Raw genomic sequence first — 13,448 nt, 5'->3', positions numbered from 1 at the left:
CCCTTTGGTTTTTTTTTTTTTTTTTTTTAATAAAGAAGATTCATCAACCTATAGCATTAATCATCTCTGGCTCACAAACAGCGTTTTTGCTCCAGTTCGGGACAATTAGAGGCAGAGTATCAACTGGTCATTTGTTAGGTTATGTAAAGCTCTGTGGATACACATTGTTTTTGTGACATCAAAAAATTCTCGTTAAAAATGGTGCTGTTGCATGTAGACATTCCTTGGTTTCTTCTCCTTTTTATCTCAACAAATTTTCTAGGTCAGAGAAAACTAAGTAGTGTTTTGGCGAGTGAATGCACACTTAAAGTGAGTAAAGCAGCTCAGCTGACAAAGTTAACTGACAAGTGAAAATCCAGTCAGGTAGGTGGTGAGCTACTAATCCAGCTGTTCAAACCTAATGGTACCCTTTGTAGTACAGCCAAGGGAATGGGGTCTTGATCTACATAAATATTAAGAAACGAAATTTAAGAAGATAAAGTTCTGGTCCTTTGTAATTATTGTGACAATATTGCCACCACATAATTGTCCAACATGATTTCTTCAAACTGCCTAAAGTGTCAGAAAACCCTTAATGGATTACTTTAGAGGGTGACCGACAAATAAGTTCATGATAGAGAGAGACAAAAAATTATTCAATATGTGACCAGATGATATGGTTAAAAATAGAATATTATTTCTCAGAGAGTATTATTTTTCATTGACATGAGTTCTCCTAACCACCAAGTGCCTATTCTAAGACTGCAAATTAAAAGTCAAAATAAATATATCGTCATTGTGCGATATAAGAGCCCTGCCAAGAAAAGAAAAAAAAAAAGTGCACGAAAACTCAAGGCATGAAATAATGTCATTCTGCAGCCTGAAAAATATTGCTTATTGCTGATAAAAGGCACTCATAGGTTGCACACTGTTAGACGGTTCTTCTCGTTTTCTTGGCAGGCAGTCCAGAAAATCAATTTCTCCAAACCTGCTTTAGAAGTATCTTATACTTTTATACTAAGAGAAATTTGGGTAATTAGAAACCACACTTGGGGCAATTCCAAGCACCTCTTGTGAAGCTACTCACAGTCTTCCAGTCTCTAAAATGTGTATGGGATTTCAGCACACTGCTACACCACTGTCACTTTCTTCCTTAGAGGTGAGTTAATTAATAGATAAATGAATTTTCTTTGCAAACTTCATCTCCTTTGGCAACACCCAGGGCAGCAGATATTCAGACAGTGTAAAGGTATCATTGTCCAGGTCCTACATAGTATAAATCAGGATACATCCTTACTGAATTCTTGTCCCTGCCCACAGTTTCTCTCCGCTGAGACTCATATTTTATGAATCATTGCTATTGGTCTAGAGCTGTTTTCCATAAGGGCTCCCATCTTTAATGTTTTTCTTCCTTATAGACTGGTCACATTTCAGCTTTCCCTTCCTGTGGCAGGATTTATCAAAATTATTATGAAGATTAAAAAGACCCCATGAGTTTCCAAAGTGTAGATAGTAAGAGTATTTGGTATTATGCTGGGAAAGAATAAGAAGGGGTATGAAAGTGATTCACAAGGAAAAAAATCCAATCTGTTAATCAGGGAAGGAGAAAGAGATGCCTTCCACATCATGCCATTTTCTTCATCCACATGTCTTCTCTTGCATGTTCTCCAGGTGTGAGACTGGATGAGGTCGATGGAGTACAACAATTATTACGTTATTCTGAAGTGTAGTAATTCAATAAAACACACAAGTGTAGTATATCAAGTTGACACTGCTTATAGAAATGTATGTGGCTTATCAGTCTTCATGGCAACTAGATTTTTTTATTTGAGTGAATTTCATAAACTGTGTCTTCCTCCTCCTTTTCTTTTCTTTTATTTTCTTACCTATTCAATTTTGTACTGTTTTCTAGGACCTTTTAAACCAAGGTTATGCCCCACTGGCAAATTTTTCTATAGGAGTGTGATAGTCATCAAGAAAACACTGTCATTTGGATGAAATAAGTTTCCCCAAGGAACCCCTTAAGAGCTGGAAAATCCATAAAGTTCTTACTGAAAGGTAACCCAAATTGTGAGTTGTTCTTTTGAAGTAAAATATTGGAGATGCTTTATGGATTTAGAGCATTTCTCATTATGAAAAAGAGAAAATCACTGGCTTCTTAGGCTATCAATATATATTTGTGAAGCAGCAATAATTCTTCCAGCGAAATTCATGTTCTCATTGAAATGTCTTTACTTGTTTTAAACAAGGCAAGAATCACAAAATGATACTATGCTGACAAGATCTAAAAATAAAATCGCTTGGCAATTTTATTAAAATAAGCACTGCTATTAGCTTGATGTAAATAGGAAGGAAAATGTATCCTAAATCTCCTTCTATTGCCTCTGGGCATAGTCATCCAGGTGGAGAAAAGGCACCTGCTCTTCTTTAAGTCATTTATCAGTTCTGGGGGAAAAAAATCTCTGGAGAGCACATCCCTGCCTGTAGAGAAGAGTTCAGTACTGCTCTATTTCTGTCTTCGGTATCTCTGCGTAACTTTGTGGTTGATGCTGCAATAAGAAATACTGACTCTCATGAACAATGAAGCATTTCAGTCTGTCGCAATTAGTTGTTTCTCGCTCTGACACCGACCTTCTGGCATTAGACTCCCCTGAACCTTGGCTTATCCACCTGTGAAATGAGGGTGAAGATACTGACCTCTCTTGTTAAGCCAGTCTGAGATTTACTGCTGAAAAGCATCACGTATAAATTAGGGAGAATACTTGATACCTAACAGCATATGTAAAAAGAGCACAAAATCCACTGGCTTGTCAACTCTCGCAGAGAGACACACTCCTGAGACATTCACGCTGTCTGAATTTGACTCAGAGGCCAGTTTACATGAGACTACACGAGACATTCAAGGCATCTCCTACCTCTTGAATTAGGAATTACCCCTGGTGGTAAAGGTAAATCCTGCCATTGATGAGGGCATGAGACATAAGGATGATAATAACAGAAGGGATGATTAATTTCAGTAATGGGTTGGAACAATGAATATTCTTCTGTAGTAGGAGTCAACTCATTCAGTCTGGTTTGGTGGACTGCACACAGGAAAAACAGAGGCTGCCATTAACATGTTACACAAAAGAAAAGATCTGTGCCTGGTAGATGAGACCTGCTGATAGAACAGTTCCAGCCACCTGCATGGCCATCCTGCCACCTCCTCCTAAGGTCATCTCTTCCTGGTGGATAGCTGAATGGGAGCATCCCTTGCGTGTTCAGTGACATCACCTGGATTTATACTGTTTAGTGGCAGATGCTCCCCCTCTCTTCTGTCTATACCCTTTAACATTTGTCTGAGTTTCACATAGTAGTAGATGCGAAGTGCTTAATGAGTAAGTTTATAGCATTCTTTATGCAGAATGTACATATAGAGAAAATTAAAACTTATTAGGAATGTAACAAGCTATTTTGTAATATAGTGAAGCAGTGTGACCTACCAAGGGACTTATTCCAAGGAGTTTTGTGTGCTAATCTGATGCTAAGCACAAGAAGTACTTTTGGGATACCACTCTAGGGTGTCTTGCTCACCATTGATACTGCATGGCTATAATTAAAACAGAACAGAATCACAGAATCCTTTAGGTCAGAAAACACCTTTAAGATCATAAAGTCCAACTGTTAACCTGACATTGCTAATACCACCACTAAACCGTGTCCTTCAGCAGCTCATCCACACTTCTCAAATCCCTCCAGTGATTCAGACTCCACCACCTCCCCGGGTAGCCTGTTCCGATGCCTGACTGCCCTTTCCATGAAGAAATTATTCCTAATTTCCAAACTAAACCTTCCCTGGCACAACTTGAAGATGTTTCCTCTTGTTCTGTCACTTGTCACTTGGAAGAAGAGACCAACCCCCACCTCTCTGCACCCTCCTTTCAGGGAGCTGTAGGGATAAAGTCTCCCTCGAGCCTCTTCCAGACAGAACACCCCGAGCTCCCTCAGCCACTCCTCACAGGACTTGTGCTCCAGACCCTTTCCCAGCTCTGTTACCCTTCCCTAGACACTCTCCAGCCCCTCAGTGGCTTTTTTGCAGTGAGGGGCCCAAATCTGACCCCAGGATCTGAGGTGCAGCCTCACCAGTGCCCAGCACAGTGGGACAATCCCTGCCCTGGTCCTGCTGGTCACACTGTCCCTGATGCTGGACAGGATGCCGTTGGCCTTCTTGGTCACCTGGGCACACTGCTGGCTCATATTCAGCTGCTATCGACCAACACCCCCAGGTCCTTTTCTGCCAGGCAGCTTTCCAGCCCCTTGTCCCCAAGCCTGTAGCATTGCAGGGCATTACTGTGACCCAAGTGCAGGACCCAGAAATCCCACTACAGGAATGTAATACCAAAAGCTGTCTGGGGACTGATAGTGTTCAGGATGAGAAGTTGTGCTAGCCATCACTGTCATCGGGGAGTAATGAGTTCTTATTCAAATCCTAGTAAGGCTTTAACATCTCCAGCTACCTTCTGGCAGATCTTTCTTATACACTGAGCACTGGTGAATGGGTTCTCCAGTATAGATAGGGTAATACTGAGAAACAAGAAGGAAAAAAAAAAAAAAGGAAAAAAAAAAACCAAACCCAAACCAAAACCAAACCACCAAGAAGGGGAGCTGCCAGGACTGTGGCCAGCATTAGTGTAGTGAGAAGTGTCTCTTCCCTGGAACATTTTAAGTAGCGTAAATACACCAGTACTATCCACATTTTAAGTAGGCTTCTTCATTATGAACCAGAGGATGCAGCTGTCCTGCTGTGTACTCAGGTATGGTGTGAAAGTGAAGTGCCATCTCGCCATAATAATACACTTTGTTTATAGACCTAATTTCATTTCCAACGTTTCGGAGCTTTGCCAGTATTAATTAATTAAAATCTTGCAACAGCGCCTTGAGTTGGGCAAGGACTATTATATCATTATATCAGTTGGTAAACGTAGAGACCCTGAAGGCTACATTGAGAGTGCCTGCTTTAGGCACTCAATTTATTTGTTGCAACATCTAAAAAAAAAAAAAAAAATAGGTGTTTGGCTCCAGCAGAATGATTCAGATCACTTAAGGAAGGTGCCTACGCAAACTATACAAGCAACTCTGAGACGGATGCCTCTGAAGTAGCACCCAAGTGACGTTCAAACATTTCTCCATCAGCTGAGCTGTGGGGCCTTCGTGAGATGATTTAGTGTGGTTGCATGCAGCCACTCAGGCGTAGGCACTAGGAAATATTCTCAGGACTGTGGCTGGATAAGTGTTTAATTCAAGGATCAACAGTGTGCGATCTTGCTTACGTGCGAATCAAAATGCAAATTCCCCACTGAAGGGCAAGCACCTGTGTTGTGGGTTAAGTGGGAAGAGGAAGCACAAGTTATTGTTTGAGCACGTATCCAGAAAAATAGAGAACTACAGGCCTAAATTTTCCAGGCTCAGGAAGTCGGACCCCAGCATTTCCACTTGCCTGGACTATACCAGGCTACAGATAAGGCTGGAATTGAGGCATTGCTTCCTCCCAGTGAAAGTCGATTGTTTAACAACCAGAAGTGTAAGGTGCAGAAGTTGGAGAGTTTCACCCCAGTGGAAGGGGAGGTCTTTTGCTTGTAAATCTTCTGTTTTAGAGGTTTAACAGATAAATTACATGAATAGAGTTAGGCTAAGGAACAGACATTCCCTCATGCCCAGGTTTAGCTGGCATATAAAAACGCCTGGATGTTTTCACACTACCAGACTCACTTGTCCCTCTCCTGTATCCCGGTATCCAGGTCCTTCACACTCTGAATTTGTTAGCTGGCCATTAGGGAGACATTTGTTATATCCAAGAGGAAAGCTGGCCATGGCCAAGACGACAGTGTGCTCCAGGCTCTGTTCAGGTGTGAACACAAGCCAGCCTGTAACAGGCAGTCTAGAGGCATAGTCTCTCCTTATGGTTTGGCCCACAGAACAGTGTAAGCATGCCCCAGGTTTCTCTTCTTGAGGTGTTCCATGCTAGCTCAATGTCACCTAAAACTGGTGGGTTTGGTCAGGCTGTGACTTAATTAAGTGGGCCCTTTTCAACACCTCGAGAGATATTAGCAGCTCCTCACCCACTTGTGAGTCACGATGGACTGCTAGGAGCTGTCGATCACTGAACACATATGAAACCATATACTTATGTGCTTAAGCTACTTTTAAATCCAAAACACACTGTCCAGATTTATATACACACTCAGATTCTCCAGGATATAAGTTCTTCTTCAGATGAAAGATACTGAGACATTCTCTGGGACTTCAACACATCCAGCTCATTCTCACGGGGACTTGACTTATAGATGATCTGAATCACACTCACTGACTTCTTCAAACTATGCAGCATCTCAGAAACAGAGATGAGAAAAAGACTCAGGAGTCCTGGACCTGGTCTTGAGCCTGAGTTATTACAATTTTTACCTGCTAAGGATTTCTTTGTTCTCAGCAGGACTCTCTCCTGATTAGCAGTAGAGAAGGAGAATGTGGGTTAGTGCATCCTGCTCTACCTGCTCTTTAACATAAGAGTGGCTCCTATTAGCGTTTTAGCATTTTGTCCTTTTATGCAAGAACTTGCACAGCTGACTTGGCTAAACTTTTAATGGGTACGCTTCTAGCGTGGGAGGAAATGTTAAGCACTGCTTATTGTTACTTAGAATTACACACCCAAATGCCATAGCTCCATCCAGAGTTCCCAGGCATCTAGCTACTTTACTATCTACCACAGCACTCCGTATCACAAATAAGATCTACCTTACTGCCTAAAGTAATGTCATGATGCACTGTAGGAGCCAAAGAATGCTGGGTTTGCAAAACGCACGCATTGCTACAGATTGCAATGAATTCATTTAGGACGAGATCAGGCATAACCATTAATTTCAGTGCAATAGATTTCTCTGCTCTTCTTTTTTAATGTGATGTTGTCTCACCAGATCAAGTCAGTTAAATTATGACAGATTGCCCAGTGTACCGACAACAGCCAATATCTGCATAGCATCTCGGAGAGGCATCCCTTCATCAAATGCCTCCAGTTTCTGTCTGCTGCATCTCTACCATTCAGTCTGTTCTGTTGGAAATAGAAGTTTCCCAATGTACTTCGCTGAGCTGGAAGCTCTTTTGGGCAGTCATGCACAGGCACACATATTTACTGCCCTGCTAGCAGTAGATTTGGCCCCGTCATGCCAAAGGAGATGTGCTATTGTCCTTGGGTGCACTTCTGCAGGCCACGTGTGGGGCGTACACAACTCCACCCTCAGCTGAGGTGGGAAACTTGTTCGAAGTGGTTTTGAGGTTTTGTTAAGAAGCAAAACAGGAAATATGCATGAATCTGGAGTTTAACTATTTCTTTAACTTGTTGCTCTCCCATAGTGGTGGGTGTTTTTTTTTTTGTTTTTTTTTTTTTTTCTTTAAATATAAAATAAATAAATATCAGAATGACAAACATTCCGTAACTGGCCACATCCCAGTCCTGGGACAAACCCAAAGTTTTACTGGTGCAGGCTAGAATTTAGGCAGCACAGAGAATCTGGAGTAGTCCAAGGATTCTTTCTTTCTTCTTCTTTTTTTTTTTTTTTTTTAACAAAACAAACAACTCAAAGGCTCTGTCAACTTACTTAAGTGTTCTTTATGCCAACTAATCATAGCTGGCACAGAAAACAATGCTGACTATTGCTCCCTTCCCTGCCTACACTGGAGCCAGGGAAGGCCAAAGACAGAGAACTGAAACAGCAACTCTGTGCCATCTGGAGAGACTGTGTATCCTCAGTTTGACTGCTTGTGAGCAGAGGAAGGACCTCTCAGTTGCTCCTAAAAACCAGTGAAAAAGGCAGTGAACATGTCAGTGGATTGAGGAGCATCAGCACAAGCCTGCCTGCCCTAAAATGCTCACCCTCATACGCAGCACAGCTACATTGCTGAGAGCGGCTGGTGCCCTTGTCCATTTTGTCACCAGTATTCCCTCTGGTAACTGTGAAAAGCATAAGACCTGGGTTTATAGCCTTAGCAATATGGGCCCTCCCCCACCTTGAGAAAGCTATGGTGAAAGCATCAAGTTGTTTCGGGGAGAGTGCCAAGAAGCCTGGGAATGGGAAAGACATCACTGCTGGCCTTGATGTGGGACCTAATGGCAAAACCCTCTGTCACCAGAACTGCGAACTGCTGTGCCCTGTGATACATTGCTGATTCACATTCCGTGACACTGCTGAACAAACTTTACCTAGATGTCTCCACAACTCTGTTTCTAGTGCTCTAAAATTCTGGGTTTGGGTGGAATCTATGATGAGATATGCTAATGTCATTTGCAAACAGCCACAATCATACAGGCGAGTTGCTGATAGGTATAATACAAATTGGATGAGCTACATCTTGTAGTTGGAACCAACCAGGCAGGTCCCTCACAGTCTGCTCCCAGTTTATTTAAACTGCCTATGTGTGCTCCAAGAGGCACCGGCAATGCTTTTGCTGCTGCTCCAGCATCACTCTGACGTCAGCACTTTCATTTGATTTTCTGTCACTGTTCTCACAGATTAAATTTCAACTAGTGACCCACGGCTTGATAGCTCATTAGCAAATCCCTCTGAGCCATCTAGTCCTGCCCTTGCTTGACAGTTAATTCTGCATTGCACATACTCCCAAAGCCTCCTGAAATCAGCATCACCTCGTGCGAAAGCTAGGTCAGACTCAGTGCTGCTGCAAAAGCCTATGGGGATCCATGCCCAGCTGCATGTTTTCAATGACAAATCACTAATGATTCCTATTATGAGTCTTTGGGTCTTTTCAAGTCTTTGAGGTTGTGTAAAAACTCCTCCATGGACAGTCAAAGCTTTCTTTTCCCACCCCTCCCCTCAGCCCTTGATCTAAAGGGGAATTATTCTGACTTCCTTCTCGGTGAAACCTTAAAACAGGGCATTCTTACTCCTTTTGTTGTTCAGCATCATTATTGCAATCAGGCAGACTAAGGCAGCTGGGATAATGCTCTTTCAGCTTTCTTTTGCTGTGATACATGAATATAAAACTCTTGGTAGGCAGTGGGAATGGAGAAGTTGCCTCAGATCATGCTCTGGAGGTCACAGACCCCAACTCTCACTTTTGCAGTTGAGTAGGACGGGACACAGGCTACCCTGAGTGCATTACGATCCCACTCACTGGCAGATATCTTGAGCTCAGCTTTTCCTATTCCCATCTTTGAATCACACTGACCGTCAGGTTAATAGTGAAGATACAGCTATGGCTTTGTTTTACTTCCTTTGTTCATCTGAAGTGATCTCTTGTCTTGTACCTAGATTATCAGTGCCTTTGAGCAAGAAATTGTATTGTGTACAGTACAGAGCTATAGCACACACTTTTCCTTCCAGCTCTTCTGAAACTGCCACTTAGCCAAGTATCCAGACGGTGTACTGTCAAAATCTTAACCCACCCTCTTTCACTAAGCTAGGAAAATCATTACTGATGCTGAACTGAGGCTATTTTCGGCACCCAGCAGGTAGAACACAGCCACAAAGACTTTGGTGCACTCCTGCCAAAGCCACGGATGGGATTTCCCAGCCCCACACCTTCGTTTTCCCTCAACAGAAACTTCACTCCAGAAGTCAACTTCACCAGTTTCAATGGGGAGAAGCTTGATTTACGCCAGGCCGAGACAAGAATCCGGCCGTGATTCTTTATTGCCTTTTAAAGCCAAGAGCCCAGCAGAAGCCAATTGTTTCTGACGTGAAGCTGCTGCACACCCAACGTGGAATCTGCACAACTCCATAAACCAGCAGTGGTCTAAATAAAAACTTCAAACAAGACATTCTGGCATTGGCCAGAGAGAGCGAAGATAAATAGCTGAGAGCCGCCAAGTTGCGAAGGAAGAACTGCTTGACTGTTGGACAGAGAGCAAAGTAAGAGGCTGAAATTAGGCAGGGTGCTGGGAGGCTTGTAACAGTCTCAAAAAGCAAAGGGGTCACAGCATTTAATTTGATTAATTCATCACTGGTCCAAAAGACTTTGTACTGAGCCTCAGGCAGAGCAATAAACATACAATCATTAAGAGAGGAAATAAAAGATTGGTTGGGTGGTAAATACTCCATTTCCCTCTCCCACTCCAGCTTCCTTCTTGTTTTTTCTCTCCTTGGTCAGTGCAAACATTGGAAGCAACACAGTAAGCAAGTGGTAGCATTAAAACAACAACAACAACAAAACTCACTACATTTCTTATGCCTTGGTCAAAACACTTTCAAGGAACGCTTCGCCTTGCTTTGACTTGCTTTCCCCATCATTCTCGTTTTCCCTCAACAGCTCATTCCTCTAGGAAATGCCATGGGCAGAATGGAGCAACAGTCATGCTAATTTGGCCTCCTCTCCCCAGGACTGGCAGAAGACTTAGTAGAAAACAATAAGAAAAATGTTTATGTTAAGAGGGATGGATAATGCTTTTGGAGGTCACTTCAGCAGTTTTGATTGTAGTCCTATGCATACAGGGGCCCAAACAGCTGTTTTGATTAATACAGTTCTATTTACAAATAACGGTATTTTTTAAAGCTCTAATGATAAGTTTTATGGGCCAGATGGTATAAACACTCACTCCATAACTGTACAGTGCCTGCCCCTCACCACAGGACACAGTGGGAGACCTCAACCCCCCCTAATGACACTGGGGCTAGAAAAATTTTGCAGCTGCTTGAAGCTATGTAGAAGCCTGGGGTGTCCAGGGAAACCACAGCAGAGGCAGAGCTGGGGAGAGGGAGGGTGACTAATACTCCATCCATCCTCGGTGGGTGAAGTTCACGTCTGGCCCTTCTCCCATCCACTTCAAACACTGCCACGGCTCCCACACTATGCTTGCTGGGCATTGCTGTGTATCAGACATCACCCTGGCTCCGTACAGCAGGAAACTGCTTTTATCCCTTTTTCCCAAGCAGACACTGAGTTTTACTGCAATATGGACACTTTTCTGCAGTCACATGAGAAAATTTTGATACTGAAGATGAATCTCCAAACCCTGGACCATGCATCAACCTTCCTTTATATCTGTGCACACATTGCCATACACATATACACTGAGAAAATGTTCAAATGTTCGAGTATAATGCTGAGCCACTGAGACCACTATTACTGCAATAATGTGTTCACTGGAGAGTAATGACCTAACTCTGTGATACTGGAGATATATATATATATCTCCAGAATCTTTATATATGTATACACATAATTGTGAAAGTATTATTATAGAAAAATCAGAAGATTTTGATTAATAAGACAGTTGACTAACCCTATTTACCTGTGTCTTCCGAATGCATTCAGAAGAAAAAATATGCTTACGCACTACTGAAATACAGATCTTTTCTCAGTTTAAAATTGTGGTTGATTAAGGCTTCATGATAATAGTCCAGAACTGCATATGCTGTTTCTTAAGAAAAGACACCAAAAAACCAAAACAACAACAAAACCCAAACATCCCCCTCAAACCAAAATAAAACTCATGGTGGCTTTGCCAATATTTCACCACATTTGTTTTTGCTCATAGCAAGTTCTGTTTCAAATCCCACCAATGCATTTTACTTCTGAGAGAGGACAAAACAGAGATTTATTCTGTTTTGTGGGGCAATGGCCCATTCCAGCAGGAAACTGAGCCGTGGAGGGGAGTTTTGTCAGGGAAGAAATCTCATGTGGATAAATGACACTCCTTAGCAGAACATGGTTACTTATATGTGTGTTTGTACTGACATCAGATGAATGCTCTTCATTCATTTGATTGTCACTTCTCCTCCCTTCCTCCAGTATTCCTCCTACTTTCCCTTTGGAAGGGTTTATCACCCAATGTAAGGCTTTTTAACAGGAACAAGGCCACTTTTGAGATAAGGATGTTGAAAAATAAACAAATACAGCTCACAGTCGTGCATTTAATAAGCGTGACTTACACATGTACGCATGCATGACACATCGCCTTTTCTCCACTCAAATCATAGGCCAAACACTACTCACTGTGTCACACCCATCCTCCATCTACAGCTGATGCTGATTTCTTCAGAGTTAAACCAGCACCATACAGACTGGCTGAGAAGGAAAGGTCAAATCAGACAAAATTAAACTTGTACTACGGCTGGGCATTGAGGGGGAAAGGCATGGTCAGGCTTTAGGAAAGTGAAACATTAATTTGTAAAGCATGTTTGTCATGCTGACTATCCAGCATTCAGAGACTGATGATTACTACCTTCTTAATAGCTGCATATGATTAACTTTATATTCCTGTAAATTTACTGTGCATGGTGTCAGTGCTATACCTAATGAAATCCATGTACTTATTAGCTGATCTTTGAGCCATGATGCCCAATATGCAAGCAAGGTAATCTTTGCTTGTATAATCATTGTTAAAAAACAAAGAGGAAAAACTGCGTCTCTGAATTGGAGAGACATGGATTTGATGGATGGACCACTCAGTGGATAAGGAACCGGCTGGATTGTCACACTCAAAGAGTTGTGGTCAATGGCTCAATGTCTGAGTGGAGACCAGTGATGAGTGACATTCCCCAGGGGCTGGGATTGAGACTGGCACTGTTCAACATCTTTGTCAGTGACATGGACGGTGGGATCAAGTGCACCCTCAGTAAGTTTGCTGCCCACAAGACATGGATGTGACCCATGGACTGCTCAGTGGATAGGGAACTGGCTGGATTGTCGCACTCAGAATTGTGGTCAAGGGCTCGATGTCCGAATGAACACCAGTAACGAGTGGCATTTCCCAGGGACCAGTGCTGTTCAACATCTTTGTCAGTGACATGGACGGTGGGATCAAGTGCACCCTCAGTAAGTTTGCTGCCCACACCAAGCTGTGTGGTACAGTGACACACTGGAGGGAAGGGATACCATCCAGAATGACCTGGACAGACAGGAGAGGTGGGACCGTGCCAACTGCATGGAGTTCAACAAGGCCAAGTGCAAGGTTCTGCACCTCGTTCAGGGCAATCCCAAGCATAAGAACAGGCTGAACAGAGAATGGATTGAGAGCAGACCTGAAGAGAAGGACTTGGGGTACTGGTGGATGAAAAGTTGGAAATGGTCTGGATCAGAGACTCAACATGAGCCAGTAACTTGTGATTGTAGAACAGAAAAGTCAACCATATCCTGGGCTGTATCAAAATCAGTATGGCCAGCAGGTCAAGAGAAGGGATTCTTCCCCTCTACTCTGGTTTCATGAGAACCCACCTGTGGTTCTCCATCCAGCTCTGGGGCCTTAAAACGGAAGGAAATGGATATGTTTGGATGAGTCCAGGGGAGGTCATGAAGTTGATCAGAAGGCTGGAACACCTCTTCTACGAAGAAAGGCTGAGAGATTTGGGGTTGTTCAGCCTGGAGAAGAGAAGGCTACAGGGAGACCTTATAGAACTTTCCAGTACCTGAAGGGGCCAACAAGAAAGCTGGAGGGAGACTCCTTACAAGGCCATGTAGCAATAGGACAGAGGGTAATGGGT

This window comes from Eurypyga helias, unplaced genomic scaffold (genome assembly GCF_000690775.1).
Source record: "Eurypyga helias isolate BGI_N326 unplaced genomic scaffold, ASM69077v1 scaffold28814, whole genome shotgun sequence".
NCBI classification, from domain to species: Eukaryota; Metazoa; Chordata; class Aves; order Eurypygiformes; family Eurypygidae; genus Eurypyga; species Eurypyga helias.
This window is presented reverse-complemented; position numbering follows the sequence as displayed.